Source organism: Hibiscus syriacus, unplaced genomic scaffold (assembly GCF_006381635.1).
Source record: "Hibiscus syriacus cultivar Baekdansim isolate YM2019G1 unplaced genomic scaffold, ASM638163v2 tig00110893_pilon, whole genome shotgun sequence".
NCBI classification, from domain to species: domain Eukaryota; kingdom Viridiplantae; phylum Streptophyta; class Magnoliopsida; order Malvales; family Malvaceae; genus Hibiscus; species Hibiscus syriacus.
The window spans coordinates 7,158,182-7,176,200 of NW_024062901.1; the positions used below are offsets into that span (position 1 = coordinate 7,158,182).

An 18,019-nucleotide genomic window follows, 5' to 3' on the forward strand; every position below is an offset into this window, starting at 1 on the left:
ATATGAATTATTTTGACTTTTATTTCCGAAATTCCCCTTGAATTTTCAAAACTTGCGTTTTGGTCACTAAATTTCATTGTTTCGGTTAAATCTGAAAAATTGCACAATTCCAAGCCAAATTTCTCTGATCCAAAATATTAAAATAATATTTTCAACCATTTTATAACATCCTTCAAATTTTTGTAAAATTCTAATTCAATCAGAATTACCGATTCCTTATCGGACTTTAACCCTTTCTAGTTTTCTTTACTAAAAATCCAATTCCAAAAATATGATTTCCATAAAACTCCACTCTCAAGAGTAAACCATCTATTTATGGAATAAAATTCTTTTCGGAAATATATCACTTAATTTCCTCAAACTTTTCCCAATTTACTACTTTGACCATCAAACTTTCAAAATTTTCATTTTGGTCATTATCTAAATTTTTGGGGTATTACAGATATTACCCTCTAGATATCGCCTTGAATAACTTGTCCAATTTTGGCTTATGGTATCAATATTGTTCAACCAGTATCGATACCTACTCCAAATATCACTCATTTACCTTTGAAGTATCAGTACTGGATGAAGAAGTACAGATACTACTAGCCCAGAAATCACTCCTTAAACCCGAAAATTTACCAATACCAACCTAAACCTAAATCCAAAGTTTTGGCATTGACAATCAACATTCACTCACATAAAATCTTAAAACATAAAATGGAGAAACATTATAATCTTTAAAGACTTCGCTCACATTATACTCACTGAATAGATATGCTTTGAATCTTCGAGACTTTGTTCTTCTAATAGGTTCGAGTAGAAAGATTAGTCCAGAGAAGCTGTGTTATCATCATTATGGATTTTGGAGCATGTATCATTCCCCCTCACTTAAAAAAGATTCGTGAAAGATTCATTCACAAATCTGGAAATCTAAGAGAAACAGAATTAAATGTGTTTAAAGGAAATTATGTGAAATACTTACCCAAATCAATGTAGTGTGTCTTTATGCATTTTTGTAGAGGATTCTTCTTTGTTTGAACTAATTTCTTGTTGTATTGAAATCCTCTTTTTTCTAAAAGTCTTGTAGTTTGGTGTTTAGGTTGCAGTTCAATATGGCTTCAACCATTATTCGTTCTCTCTATGGTTTTACTTGTGTGTGGTGAGGAGTAGTATATAAAAACCATGTTAACTGGTTCATTAAGGTAATCATTTAAGTCTCCTAAGTGTGGTTCAAGAACTAAGAATTCCCATGAGGAGCTTTGTGGAATGCATAACATGTTCAGTTGTAAAGGAAACCCATTTCGGTCTTTTAATCAATTAAAGGATTTGTGGTTAGTATGGATGAAAACTTCAAGATCCTTACCTTCTAAAAAGGAGAAGAAGTGGGTTAGAATATCATTAAAATGAGTACTAACTACTTACCTTTGGACTCTTGTAAATTGTGATTCATCACTGATATGACATAGTGATTAAGACTCTCTAGTGGTAACCAATTAGGAGGGCACTTAACACCATTTAACAACTCTATAAAGAAAGGAAAAATTGTACTAGGCAAGCTAGTGTTATTATTAGAAATCAAAACCAGTGGTTGTCTAAAGTGGACATGAATACAAGGCTCTTTGTGAAGAAAATTCTCTCTCAATTCTTTTGTTCTCACATATGTATTTCCAATCACTCTTTTCTACTCACAATTAGGTTCACTCACCTCCCATGGGTCATGATTTTTTAAACTTTTGTAACCAGTGACCTTTTTTGTTTTTTTCCCTCTTTTTATTTTTTTGTTTTTGTTTCCCCACCATCCTCACAAAATGTCATCACTTGATTTGCAAGTGCATTTTTTTCGTTTCCAATGACTGAAAATTGATATCTTCAATTACAATGTCGCTAACATCATGTTCATCGATGTTAGTGTCTGATTTATTATCCGTGGAAAAGGTGAAGTAGAATAAAAAGTGGATTGGTTTGAAGTAACTTGGTGGTGCTAGGCGATAATAATGATTTGACAATGATGATGATGATGGTGATTGATAGATAGTTGCCTTACGAACTCTCCTAGCCGCAATTCACTAGGAAAACTCGATAATCGACTCTAATCAACCTTCCTAATCGTACTGAGAAGGAAAACTTGAAAGAACTTAATGATAAAGAATTCTTCGAAGGCATAAGGCAATCAACACTTGCAAAAATAAACTCTCGTTGTATTATTAATCAAAGAAATATGATTTAAAAAGTTGAATGAAGTCTACTTTATGTAGGAGAGGAGTTCTAAAAGTCCTAAATAACTAATGAATAAAATAATAATAAACTAAACATGTTTTAATTCTAATTCCTAATAAAATAATAATAAACTAAGAATAATGTTTTAACTAGATCTTAATTCCTAATAAATTAATAAATCTAATTGCAAAAGATAATCCATCATCCTATCTTAAATTATATTACAAATAATCAATAAAAATATTGAAAATTTGTAATATTTACAAAATCTCGTATTAAACCCATAAAGGAATTTTTGCATGCGATGTTTCCAGTAAAATGGATGTATCTTGAGTTTCCGGCATCGGATTAATGCAATTCAAACACACATGGAAAGCTAAGAGATAGTTGATCATATCTATAGAAGACATGTTGACCAAATAAAACTAAAATCCCAATCAAAAAGTTATCATATGTCTGCCACTATTATGATATTCTTTTCCAAGGCTTGGTTGTGTGGATCAATTGGAAGAGTTAGTCTACATTCCTTTGATGTGAGCCTTGTGATGCATGTATCATAAGGGTAATTTTGATTAGTTTGGTTGTAGGTATTGTGATAAATCTAATAGTACGATGACTCGTACGTAGTTTATTGGTGTTGGTGAAAAAACTAGGCAAATTGGGGGATTTTAGGAAGAAAATGAGAGATAGGACTAGTTATTTGCTCTTGGATGTTCATCTTGACTTATTCTTGATAGGATAAATGGTGTTATGATAGTTTTTAGTGGTTCATCCCTTTATATTTGGGTGGAGAGTCGTAGACGATTTTTCAGTTGAGGGGAAAAAAAGAATAGATGGGCTAAAAGAAGATGATGAACATTCGAGAGAGATCAAGAAAAAAAGAGAGATTTTATCATCCCTTCTTAAAAATTGCATGGTGATGTATATACAAACTATTAGTGTTGGTGTCAAGCTTAGGAAGATGATGGCTATTTGTAGGTTAGTAGGATAAATAGATTTGACTATCAGACAATAGATTTAGCTGGTAGATCATGTGATCCTAGTAGTGGTCATGTCAAAGGACTATACTTAGAGGATATGAGATTTCGAAGGCTTTGATGAACTTAAAAGACTTAAGTGTTCGATAGGTAGAGGAATTACAATAAATGTGTTGATAGGATAACACGTGATTAAATGGTATTATTTTATTAATAAGCGTTGTGAGGGAGTCAATCCTTCCTCACATGCTACCATACTCTTAATCTCGTTTTTTTTCCTCTGCATATTAAAATTATTATTTTAATACATTTAACTTATTTTACTATTTTATTAAAATAAAATACTCTTTGGATGATCCAGTTTTACCTAAAAAAATATATTGATGATAACTCTTTTTTATTTTTAAATTATATTTTATTTTATTAATAAATTTGATGGTATCAAGACGGTTCATTCTTTATTATTGTTTTTTTATTAATCTAGGGTGATTATAAGTGATAGTATTTATTCTAAAGGCCCAACCATTTAACAATAGACACTCAAATACCCAACATTCATTGATGCTCGAACCTATAACCTCTAGAGATGACAATCATCCATTTAAGCACTAAAGTAGCTTGGTTCGTACATTTTTCATTATTGTTTCTAAGTATTTTATTGGATATAATATAATTCAAATCATTTTTGTTAGAAACCTCATTGTATCTTCTCAATTTGAGAACCAAATATATTTTTTCTCTCAAATTTGAGGAATAATTCAATTTCATCAATTTGAATGTAATTAATATTATTAATCACATCTTTTCATAGTTTTATTAAATTAATATAATTTAAATTGATATAATGATAAATTTAACCTCAAATTTTTATATATTATACTAATTTGATCTTAATTCTAAAATTTTAATAAATCTTGATAATTATAAAACTTATAAAGTATGTGTTGGATTTTAAACAAAGGATAAATTGATATAAAAAAACAAATTTTAATTATTTGATAAAAGATTGTTTACCAATATAATCAGAATTGTATGGTGAAATAACCTGACGGATAGTTTGGTTTGCTCACCACTCCATATCACTTCGTAAAATGTATTTTTCGATAGAGACAATGAGTTTTTATGAAGGTTACTGAATTCTTTTTACGTTGGTCGTATTATTAATGTTTTTCTTCATATCTTTGAGTTTTTAATATTTTTTGTTTTTGTACGTGTCTTCCGATGATTATTATTCCCATCTTTTTTCTCTTTGTGTGAGTGTATTATAATTTTGATTCTTTTATTCTTTTTACTAATAAAATCTAATTGTTATTGTTAAAAGAAAATTGATTACCCATATATGGAAACAGACTTCATTTCAAATCAACTGTTTATTTCTTTAAAAATACTTATAACCAAAGGATTAATAATTATTAGTGATTAATACTATAATTTTGACAAATGAAAAATAATTACTTGTTTGATCCTAATAAGTCAATCGTGCAGGTTGGACTAATTAATGGAACAAACCAATTTGTCAAAGAAACCCAATATTTAATATATAATGTATGTGGAAAAGAAGAGTGTTTAATTAACAAATAACAACCAATTGATTTTATATAACAACCCTCTTCAAAGTCTACGAGGAACCCCTTTTTCTTCAGCAAAAACCTTTAAATTTTTAGCTTGATAGTTATGTAACAGCCAATGAATAATATACTAAAGAGCTATTTTATTTTATTTTTATTTTCAGTCCGGATAGTGACCGACTTGCATACACAACCATAGTAAAACACTTCAATATAATTCAGTTACATTAATAAAAATATTAAATTAATTTTATATATAAACCCATTAAATGATCTCAATGATTAAAATGATAATTATTTTAGTATATTTGTTATATACTTTTATAAATATATTAATTTTATAAATAATATGTATAATTCACTTTCTAAAAATAAAAGATTATTTACAATATAAATAACAATGAGAACAACTCAATTTTGAGATAAATGAATTGTATCAGATCTTTAATTGAAATAGAAAATTAAAATGCTTGATATTAGTTTCAAACCGATCCGTAATATCATGAATGAGATTGAATTTCTTTTTCTTGAAGCTGTTGGTGGACCGAGCCGCCATGGTGGAAGAGCTGCAATTTGCTCGTGGGAAAGCAGCCAACCATGTACGGCTTTCCACTGATCTATAGAGGGCATTGTTTGATGGGTAAACTACACTATTCATCACTAAACTTTACTCACTCTACTCTTATACTCACTATACTTTTAGTTTTTCCAATTTTATCACTAAACTTTTGTGTTGTTCATGTTTTGTTCACTACAAATTATTTTTTTTATTATTCTATGACATGACATTTTTTATATATTATTAAATATAAAAATAGTCTAAAAAATACTAAAAATAACATTTTTTATTAATATTAAATTTAAAAAGATTTAAAATAATCATTGCCCATTCTCATCATTGTCGACCGCCGCTGACTTTCGGAACCGATAGTTGTTTGATCCCAAATTGTATTGAGAGACTCGTTTTGACATGTTGAGTCTAAATTTAGTGGTTGTTTCATCAGAAATTGTCTTCAAACCCATGAATATCGACTGAAACATTTCAATTTCCTCACTTTTGAGCTCATATTCTTGGACTTCAGAGCATGTTTCGACCAAATGGATGTAGGATTTCGATCTCAAGGGTTCGAGGCGAAGCGAGTGATGAAATATGGGACCCAACAGCCGCCATCTATGACTGTCGATGTTTCGGTTTTCCTCACTTTTAATCGGATTCGAACCATGTTCTGACAAAATAGAGGTTAAATTCAGATTTAGGGGGTCAAAACAAAGCGAATAATGAAATTTGAGACCTAGCAATCATATTTGATGGTTGTCGACAGTGGTGTCCAACGATGATGAACAATGGTTATCTACCATTTGGGGTTTAATTTTATATTTTAAAAATATTTTTATATTAAATAATAAAAAAATGTCACATGATAATAAAATAATTCAGAGTGAACGATTTCAAATTTCAATAAGTAAATTAAAAAATTAAAAGTGCAATGAATAAAATAAGAGTAAAGTAATAAATAGTCCTTGACCTTTGAGGGCGTTTGCACTTTGGTCACCTAATATTTGAAACTTGCAATACAATCATCGAACTTTTAGTTCGTTTTCAATAAGATCTCTGTCGTTACCTTCCGTTAGTTTTTGCTGACATGGCAGTTAACTCCGTTCCATCCCCCTTGCCCCGCTTCTTCTTCTTCTCTCACAATTCTTGAGAGAAAAACCCTCACAAGGCTTGAAACTTTGACACCATTGATGACCTTCAAAGCTTCAAACTTTAACCCATTTTATTATAGAAATTCAACCAGTATATCTAAAAAAATTCCCATTTTATTATAGAAATTCAAAGAACTATACCTTAACAGTAGCGAGAGCGAACAGGACAATTCCAATTTTTCTGTGAGTTGAAAATGTGATTCTTGAGGATTCACTTCCAAACTTAATACCAGTTCCCCAGCCAACAACTCCTATGGCATAAGCTTAAAACCAGGTTGGATCTGCCGATTTGAATGTTTTTATGTAACGTACAATTCTTACCCCAATGAAAACAAAATTCCCCAACTCACAACATTTAGAATCCCATGAATATGGAATTAGTGAATTTTTGGTCAAATTTTAAAAAATTCATCAAAAATCCAAATCAATCTAAGATTTCAAACAATTTATTAAAACGGAAACTCATGATTTTCTTCTTAAGCTTATCGTTTCCTCCAAGAACTAGTGGTGCTTTGCCCAATTTTCAAATCTAAAATTCCTTTAGCTTGTAAATAAGTGGCGGCGAAATCATGTTTCTCCAACATTCCACCAGCTCCGACGTCGGGACCAACTTGCCAAACCTGATTAATCGTCCCATAGCCATGGACTTTGACGAAGAGAAGAAGAAGTAGTATTGTATAAAGGGGTTAAAGCTTGAAGCTTTGAAGGTCTCATCAATGGTGTCAAAAGTTTCAAGCTTTGTGAGGGTTTTCCTCTCAATAATGGTGAGAGAAGCAGAAGCAGGGGATGGTTAACGGAGTTAACTTCCACGTCAGCAAATACTGACTATAGATAATGATAGTACGAACTAAAAGTTTGATAATTATATTGTAAGTTTCAAAAGTTGAGTGACCAAAATATAAATGTCTTAAAAGTTCAGAGACTATTTATATATTTTACCCAGAAAATAAAAGAGAGTAAAATTAGTAAATGGTGAAGTTTACCCTTGTTTGATATACAAAACTGTTTTTAAGTGAAATAAATTCAAGAAAAATATTAGAAATGTTGCAACATTTCACGATTTCATATTTCAACGTTTGTTAATGTAAAAAAATTGATATGAGAACTCATTCAGCTGGTCTTAGTGGCATGCCTGTAGTTGCGTCTGGACAAGAGGAGAATCTCCTCGGGGAGTCTCCTGTTAGCGACTCATATAATTAAAAAAATAATAAATAATTTATTTAGTCAACCATTGTTATTTTATTTTTTAACATCTATTTATTTTTTTTCAAAATCATATTTAATGTTACATTTTATTTCTTATCTTTATTTATTATTAAAATATTAACAGTGTTATTGATATGATATTTTTAAATTCTTCTTTTACTTTCCACTTCATTATTCTTTTATTATTTTAACAAAATGGAAAAGCTTGAAATCAAACATGAGCCATCTTAAAAGAGGCTCATGTTTTAATAATTTTTTTGATGTTTTCTATTTAAAATTTGATGTATCTATAAGATAATTTATTAAACGTAATAAAAAATAAATTTATTTATTTTTGTTTTCTCTTATAGTTCAATTTTTTATATTTATTATTATAGATCTAATTTCTATGTTCGTCTTAGTCCACTGAAGTCTCATAAATGAACTTGCTAAGGGGTAAAAAGGACCATTATTATTCCTAGAGAGTTTGAACTTGAGCAACTGCACTTACATAGTGTATGTGTGTATTTTTAATCGATTAAGAAAATTCTGAACATATATTATTTGGTAATCACCTCTGAATATTCGAAAAATAGCTAGAATATAGGGTAAACTACAATATTAATCAAATTCGTTATGGGTTTCTACGTTCTTTCTCATTAAATTCAAAGAACATAATATTTAATCATTTTGGTTTTTAATTGGAAAAAAAACACGAATTCCGGATCCCTATGATCGTCTTTTGCTTCAGCGTCAATATCTTCAACAGATTCGGGTTCCAGTGCAGGTCGTGGTCCTGGATCGGTACCCTACTATATTGAAGAAGAAGCTCATTACTCCTCAGCATCATCAACTGGCATGCATGCGAGCTCCAATGAGGGTGGTTCAGTGTTGACATTCCACCCCCTTTCTGAGTTTGTGTAAGACAGTGAGGAAAATAGACACAGAATGAGAAAGGTCTTGGATGATCGGTACCTTTCCATCTGTTTTCAAAAGTAATCAGGTTTTTCCTTTTCAACATTAGTCTGAACTAGAAAGAGCCAAGAATTCCATAAAATTAAATGGTTCAGTAGAACTCGTATATATTTTGACAATAATGCTTTCTAATTCATTTTTATTTAACTTGGCATTTAGATTCAGCATACCCAACCGTCTGACATGCTTGATCAACAAACAGGAGTTGTTTTATTTATTCGCACCAAGCCTACAACATTAGCAATGGTAACCACAAAGGGATCCTCGTATGATTATGGCGCTCTCCTTCCACAGCTGTGTATTCATTGCGTTGCCTTACCTTTGCATCTGCTGCTACTGTCTGTTTCTAGGAGATAACAGACCATGGAATCCACATCGTCCCCGAATATGCCATACGCTTCAATCGCCTGCAGATAACTGAATCCCATCGACAACACTAATTGCATCCCACTGCTTAGTACTGTTTCTTGCTCCATTTTGCTTTCACTTCCTGATGCACCCCCTGTCCACCATATTTCACCAGGTTAGGGTTTGGGTTCGGGTTCATATAACAAACATAACATTCAATTAGATTCTAAGATATTTACAATACGTACCATCTCCCGATGATGACGTTTCTGCAGTGGAAGCAGATAACTCTTTACCAAGGCCCACATGCATCTTAAACTTGTCATTGGCAAGGTACTCAGCTCGAGAAGCTTCCATAACCATTCGCTCGATTTCCTTCTCAGTAAGCTCAAGATCAGAGTAGGACCGCCCCTCAGCTAGGAGTGCCTGTTGGTATGCAGTATATAACAGAAAGAAAATTTATGTTAATATCATCCTACACTCGTGATGAAAAAAAACTAATTACAAAAATACTTGCATTATCAATCTGTTGATCTTGTTGAGCTTTAATAGCAGCCTTCACTTGATCCTTGTCCACATCAGTCTGCAAAGCCAGACAGCGTCAGCAACACATCAAACCATCCGAGATATTAGAAAACTTCTAACTTCTAACCAACCGAAGAAGCAAGAAAGTCGGAAAATCTGAGAAGGAAATGTATACACACCCTTGAAGACAGCTAAATCCGAGCCCAGCACCAATTGTCAAACGGCGTGGGTCAACAAGTGAATTGTAATGATTCCCATGATGGTAGCTAAGCCTTATGGGAGGCGTGTCGGTATTATAGCTTCCATGAAATATGTTGATAGGTTCTGCACCACATAAGTTTTTGTCCATTGAAGGTAAGACGATGAAGAAAGACAAAACAAACTAAATCAATATCGAAAACATCCATCAAGAACATCACCTATGCTGTAGGAGTAGATATGAATAGGTCTGTTATACATCTCTGATAAGGCTTGAATCTCCACATTGTTCCCATAGACCTATTTTTGAGATAGCCGAAATAAATGCTTTAAAACCATAATTGGGAATCAAGAAACTAAGTCAAGAGGAGACGTATACACGGTTAATATTTTTGAATTTGAATAATTAGAGTGCATGCAATCTTGGCCATGGAATAGAACAAAGGTTAAAAATATAATCCACACTCAAAAAAAAAAATTTGATAGGAATAGGATGCCTCGTTAAAAACCTCCCTCTTAATGATTCTCTGCCTTTAGGCAGGAACCCATTAGCGGAAGGAGGAAAAGAGTGCATCGATATGATAGATATAGAAATAGATAGATAGATATAGAAATATGATGCTAAAGCAAGTTTTGTGTAAGAACAATATGATAGTATAAACAATTACAATGTCCCTGAATACCTTATCTCGTCTTTTCCTCTTGCAATAAGATGTAAAGCCTTCGGTTATAAACTGAGAAAAGTGATCCCTCTCCCGCTCCTGGATGAACAGATAAAGGTAAGCATACATTAAAAATATATTCCAAATCACGTCATTCAAGCACCTCAAAATACACATTAAAGCAAATTAGGAAAATAATTATTCCTTTGAAACAAATTAAAAAAACTGAAGTGATCCAAAACAACCATATACCATTAAGAAAGTGATAGCAAAAGCAGTGCATATGTTTAACAACATCAAAATATTTTAATCTATAGCTTACATTTATAACCGACTATAAATATTGCCAAAAATATAAAGAGAAGTTTCATGCAATCCTAAATAATTCATGCGAGTAAATGCATTAGTAGAAAACTCCTACTCTCTGATCAAGAAACAGCTATCACCAAGGCATATGTTCTTTTTTTCTCGGAATAATTCCGTTTCTAAGAAAACTTCCACAAACTGTTTCATATGGCTTGAAACTAACATGCGTCATAAGGATTGAAGTATTAGACATTCATACCATATAGTCAATGCACATTTGTCGAGTCAAATCATAAGCTTCAGAGTCCCCATACACTTGATCAGCAACAGCACGGAAGAGGCAGTTCCCATCTTCTAGCATCCGTTTGACTTCTAAGCCTTTTGCTCGTCTAATATCAAGTTCAAATTGTCTTTCCCTTTCCTGGAGCAGACGCAAGAAACCATTATAAAGTCAATCTGATGACAAAACCGAAACAGCAAGATTAAGCATTAACTTCGATCATACTTTGTCAGCAAGAACATTAAACCAACAAAATATTCTTCAAACATAACAAAACAACATAAAACTCATTGGATACAAATGGATAAATTATAAAAGCATACCGATTAAAGTGAACTATCATAGTCATTTCTAGAAGAGAGAAAGAAAGAAAGGTACAATAGAATAATATGATATATTTTTTCATGCAGATCTTATGAAGTTTCCCATACTAGATGATTTTCACCCTAATAGTGAAAGTATGAAACACACAAGATTCGATTATCCAGAACAAAAAACTTACAGCATCACCATAGGATGATACAAAGCGTGGCTTTGCTCATCAGCACTATTGTAACCCTCCTCAGCATGTGATCTAGGAGAAGAAGGCCTTGACTCAGATGGGGATGTCCTCGTTGAAACAATGGGCCAGGCAACAGCTCTTCTAGATAATCCCGCACGAACAGGATTTGAGCTTCCTGAGACAAATCTTCTTAAATGTGAATTTGCTGAAGAAGGTTTAGGTGGTGGAACGGGAGGTGGTGGAGGATGGGGACTTCCACTGCGAATTGGTGAGGGATCACCACTTGAACCTTCAGATTCAGCAGCAGAAATCCTCAACCCGCCTAAATCATTCAACATGTCCGATGAACCCAAGGCATCAAGAGTGTTGACTTTCTCAGCCACAGCAATTGTGTCACTTGAAGTTTCATTCCAATCATTATGCAAATTTTCAAGCAAAGGATCATCATTCACACCCTTATTTCCACTACTCCTTAAACACTCTAAATGCTCATCTGAAGCATCTTGTTCCGGCACTTCCTCACTAACATCCCCCTCTTTTGCAGCTGAAGGAACTTGATGAGTAGAAACTTGTGGTTCCACTCGAAAAGAAGATGGTCCAGGCGACGAAGAAGTACGGCTCGGATTCGAAGAAGAGCTGCCAGCAGAACCTCGTTGAACCAAAATGCGAGTCATTGCTATCGATGATTACTATTCTCAATGAGATACTCTATCCCTAATTATTCCCTTCAAAACCCCCAAAACTTAGAGATCGAAAATCCTAATCATAGGTTTGTTTCGAGTTCTTGCCTTGGACACAGTAATGCCAATCCCTTGGCTGAACGATTTCTTCCAGCCTAGCACGTTCGCCTCATCAGGAAGCAATCTCTGCATTCCCCTGATACGTCTCATGAGACCCAGACCTAGAACTTTAAACAATAAAACCCTCAAATTACTTGAAATTTTATACCCAGACAAATTCCCGAAAATTTCACCTCCACTAGTACAAGCTGCAACCAACAACCATTCAAAATTTACAAGAAAAAATTATCCAAAAACTGAAAACTTTATCTGCCAAGGACCATCTTTGATTTCCAAGAAAAATAGAAAGCTTTTAAAATCATTTTTATGAACCAAAAATCCTCTGTTATCACATAATTAAAGTACAAGAAAAAAAGGGTTCACTAAAAGGGGCTTAATTAACTGACTTGACTTCCCGCTTAAAACCAAAATGTTATCCAAACTTAAAATAATCGAAAGCTTCTCTTATCTTTTATTTTCCAGTCATTTATTGGCAACCAATCAAGCAAGCAAAAGGTAGCAACATAATAATATAAATTCCAAAACAAGAGAAAATCCCAAACCCCAAAAGAAGGAATTACGAAACAACGATCAAGAAAGAGAAACCAAAACTGAATAATAATTTTGAAAAGAGAAGAAAAAATCCCATACTTTGACCCAGCAAGAATTAAAAGAAGAAGAAAAATTCACCTGCAAAGAAAGGCAGAGAAGAGCTTTAGAGAGCCGGTTGAGATCTGGAAAAGAAGAGATGGATATATATATTTCTCTGTTAGGGTTGATAGGGTTTTTTATTTTTGGAAGAGAAATGAATGGCCGAAAAGGGAAGAAAGTTTGTGGGAAATGGAGAGTATATAAAGAGAGAAACAAAGAAAATGCAAAATGTTGATTTTTTCTTTTATAGGGTGTTTTTACCCTCCTCTCAAAAGAATCATTTAAACAATTAATAATTATTTGTTAGACATAATTTTTAAATATTATCGATTTAGCAATCATTCTGTCAGATTGATAATAAAGCACATTTTAAGATACGTATCTTGTAGACGTAGATGAAAGGCCCGGATCACGAAGTGTACTTTTATAGGATTTTATCTAAGTCGGCACCACGGTGAAAAAACGGGGATTGTAATCCTCGCCTTCGGAGGTTTTTTGACATGTTAAGGAGGTACAGATCATGAGCATGTCTTCGATTATTTCCCCTCAATTATTGATCATTCTATTATTACCGTAGTTGCCTTAAATCCTAGACAACCCATCCCCTTCCCCTATAAATACCCCAAAACCAAATATCAAACCACACCAAAATAACATTCACATTATTTCTTCTATAAATTCTTTTTATCAATTATATTTTGTTACAGTTTTTATAATGTAAAATTATTTTTATTATATTATATTTATTTCATATTTAATTTATTTGACCAAAATTTATTATATTAATTATTTTTTATTACTTTTTGCGGTTATAAAATGAAAGACGATATCATATATCGAGATATTTTGTCGGTAGCAATATTAAATTGAGTTATTTAAATTATTTTGAATTTTTTTATTTTTAGTATTTGTTTATATTTTAATTCATATACTATTTATTTAATTAGGATAATGATCGTATATTAGAAACAATTATTCGTTTTTACTTATATAAGACTTTCAATCTTTCAAACTCTCAAAATGAGTCGTATTTCAGCTATTGTTTATGTTGAGTTAATCGATCGATGAATATGGCCAAGAGGGGGTTGAATTGGCAAATAAAAATTCCGGTAGAAGCTTATGCAGAAATTTGAAAGTAATTGCGCAGCGATTTAGAGTTGTTCGATTTTCTCAACCAAAGTCTACGTCCACTACCTTAGTTATCCACACTAAGGATTTTCCACAAATTCACTAATTTGTCTTTCTTTTGAGGATAAAGAGTAACCTTACAAATCCCTCAAGAATTATACCCCAAATTCTTGAGAACACTCTCTCCCAAAGAGAACGATACAAATTTTACAAACTTACAAGAAAATCCTCAAGAGGCAAGATATTTGCATAATTCTAGAACAAAGAAAGAACACTCAAGAATAATACAATTGAGCACACTAAGTGTTCTTGAAAGCAAAAATGAATATTGAATGAAATAGGCTTGAAAATGTTCAAACTTGAGGTTTGATGCTTTCTCTTTGATTCTCTCTTGATTCTTGTTGATACTTGTTTCTTGTTGTTTGATTCTTGTTGATACTTGTTTCTTGTTGTTGATCAATGGCTTCTAAGCTTGTTTAAATACACCTTCAAATGATTATGAACATTGGGGATGATTAGTGGAGTCAATAGAGCCGTTTTAGTGTAAAATTAATTAATAAAACAGCTTGGAGCGTGGGGGGAATCGGTTCCCTAAGTGTAAAATTCAAATATTTCGACCGTTGATCAGGGGGAATCGGTACCCCCTTGGGGGGGAATCGGTACCCTCCGAGCATTATGTTTTTCTCGGAGCCAAACCATTCAGGGGGAATCGGTACCCCCTTGGGGGGGAATCGGTTCCCTCTGGACATACTGTAATTTTTGGCTTTGAAATTGTTCAAAATACTTTGTAAAATTATTTGAAATTATTTTAAGATTAAAACTTAATTTTCACTTGAGTAAGGATTAAAAATGGCATTTGAAAGATTTGGAGTAATATTTTGATATTCGAATAATTATATCAAATATACTTAGAAAATCTTTTGGAAAATCTTAAAATTCATTTATCTTAATTTGTTATATCAAAATATCAAAATGTTTTCAACAATCTCCCCTTTTTGATATAACAAAACATTTTGGTAATTTTAATATTTTGAAATCAAGTTTTGTAATTACTCCCTCTTACTCTAACACTACTCCTCTTTAAAACGCTTTTAACATTTCTCCCCTTTTTTGTTAAATCAAAAAGACTTTTAAAAGATTCTAAACAAGGTTTTGAAATCATTTAGTCAATTGATTATAAATATATATAGCTTAAGCTGCTAAGATCACAATCAAGAGAAACGTTAGCCATTAGTTTCATAATCAATATTCATAAACAATGTGACATGGCAAAATTGGTCATATATCTAATTGATGTAAATGATGCAATAATGAATAAATTTAACCACCCCAGAAATATAAGTTCAAACCATCCATAAATCCAAACAAATTCAAAGTCAACCAATCCACAAATTCAAACATTCCAAAATATCCAAAATGTTAAAACAATAAGTTTGAAGTTTTGATCCAATAAAGCTAAGCAAGAACAGGGCCTAATCGTCCATCGGTGCATCAGGAGGAGATAAATGTGACCAATATATTGGTCACATCACGTGAAAGTGCATTGACCCTTTCGTCCAACGAATCAAAACGACGATTCATCGTTTCGGTGGTAGCAGTCAGATTGGAATCGATAGATGCAAGCCTCAAATCAATATTCTCCATAAAAGATCGGAAGTATGGAGGCATTTGATACTCTGGACGAGGTTGTTCCTCTGGAGGTGCTTGTTCCTCGTGCTGCTCCGGCTCATTGTCGAAGTCGTCTTCTTTCGGAGGTTGCTCACCAGTACGAACCCAAATACCAGTTTCTTCATTGATCTTCCATCCCGATTTAGTTAAAGAGAAAATATTGATTTAGTTTTTGAGGGGAAATGAAGCATCAAGACCAACTCTAAGCCCAGCTTTCTTAAACAGATTACTAAGAATACAACCGTAAACTAAAGAAGAACATAAATTTTTATTGGGAACAAGATTTACAGCAAAGATAATCTGTGGAAGGTTGATTTTGAGATTATTTTGGACACAATGAAGCCAAAATAGATCTAAGGCTCGAAGAGTAGAGTAACAGCCTCCGGATGGTCGAAGCCACCAAGAGATCATTAGGTGAAGAAAACAGTCATGAAGGTCTAGAACACTTGCACTATCCCTTCGTTTATACTGAGATCCTACCGTAAGTTTTTCATTGTCTAACCCTTCATTATCTAATCCTAATGCTTTGCAATGGATTCCGAGTCAAGATGAAAGAATTGTCCTAGAAGATAGGATCGGATTCCTATGGTTAAGGTTTTCTCTCGGTTTTTAATGCAAACGGCATTAGAGTAGAAGATACGAACAAGTTGATGGTAGACAATTGGTTCAAGCTCGAAGAGTTTGTCAAATTTCCACTCATTAAGAGTAGGAAGATGACGAAAATTGATGTCTAACATGGCTTGAAGAGATGGGATACGTTCTTCCCAGATTTTGTAGGACTCAAAGTATTGACAAAACCTAAAGTAGAGATTTTGTTTACGACCGGGTTCATTGAAACAAGAATTGTGAATGGTCATATTTGGATCATCGGGGTTAGGAATAGGAATTTGTGGGATATGTAGAGGATTTAGAGGTGAGTTTGGAGGTTGGCTAGAATGACTAGAGGATGCCCTAGAACGTTTATGAGACATGATTTAAGATAATCGGAATGAAAAGATAACCTGCAATTTTAAAACACATGTATGCAAAATAATCAATCCCAAAACTCAATTGAGTCCTCAATATTTCAAGATTCTCTATACCAATCCTAATGGGCAAAGTTTTTTAAAACTATTGAAAAATAAGGTTTTGAGAATCAATATACACATATAGTTTTCATAATAACAACATAATTAAATCAAAACACAACAATTTGAAAATATAATTATTTTTTTTAATTTCGAAAATTTTCAAAATCTTTGAAAATTCTTGTGTTTTTGATGAAATTAGTTGTAGAATCTAGTTTCTAATCACTAAACAATCAATGCCCGATCTAAAGTTCAACCTAGAACTAATTAAAACTAGTTCTATGTTCAAAAATTGATGAAATATAAGTTTTAGAAAAACACCTTGAAGAATTTTGGATTTGAGTGAGATTAGATGAAGTTTGCACGATTTTGATGATTCCAACAGGTTTAGGAGATGATATTTGAAGAGAATTCTGATTAAAAATGTTGTTTTGATGAAATATGGAGATAGGGAGAGAGTAGAGAGGAAAACGACGTTAAGAGAGAAGAAGAGAGGGTTTTGAGTTTAATGGGTTCTACCCGTGTTAAAAAAAGAACCTCCAGGGGGTATCGATTCCCCTACAGGGGGGAATCGGTTCCCCTTCAAAGGGGGAATCGGTTCCCCTTCAAGGGGGCATCGATTCCCTCTTCACCAAAACTGATAAAATCTGATTTTAAACACTCAAAATGCTAAATTAATTTTCTCTAGTGGTATTGGCAACTCATATATTGAAAATTAATCATGTTCAAACAAACAAATTTATCATTAAAAATTACTTGAACATAAAGTTAATTTTCATAAAGAATCATAAACTCCCCCTAACTAAAAGCAATTAATGCAATCAAAAATTACTATTATATGCATTTTTCATTTATTCTTAAAAGAGCTAAAATTATTTTAAACACTAAGTGAAGATAGGTCAGTTAAACCTAATGCTCTCATAAGTGTCCAAAATCTTTCCTTGTTTAAGGGTTTGTAAAGATATCCGCTAATTGATGCAAAGTATCAACAAATTCTAGAATTACATCTTCCTTAGTGACATGGTCTCTAATTAAGTGATGTCTTATTTCAATGTGCTTAGTTCTAGAGTATTGGATGGGATTTTTAGTGAGATAAATAGCACTAGTATTCTCACACTTGATAGGAATGGTACCTACTTCAATTCCATAATCAAAAAGTTGTTGTTTCATCCATAAAACTTGTGCACAACAACTACCAGCTGAAATGTATTCGGCTTCAGTAGTAGATAATGCAACACAATTTTGTTTCTTTGAAAACCAAGAAATCAACATATTTCCAAGGAATTGGCAA

General features: G+C 32.6%; 1 pseudogene; it reads right to left on the minus strand.

Moving 5' to 3' along the window:
- Window positions 1-8,724: 8,724 nt before the first annotated feature.
- LOC120145706 lies at window positions 8,725-13,026 on the minus strand (annotated as a pseudogene).
- Window positions 13,027-18,019: the final 4,993 nt, after the last annotated feature.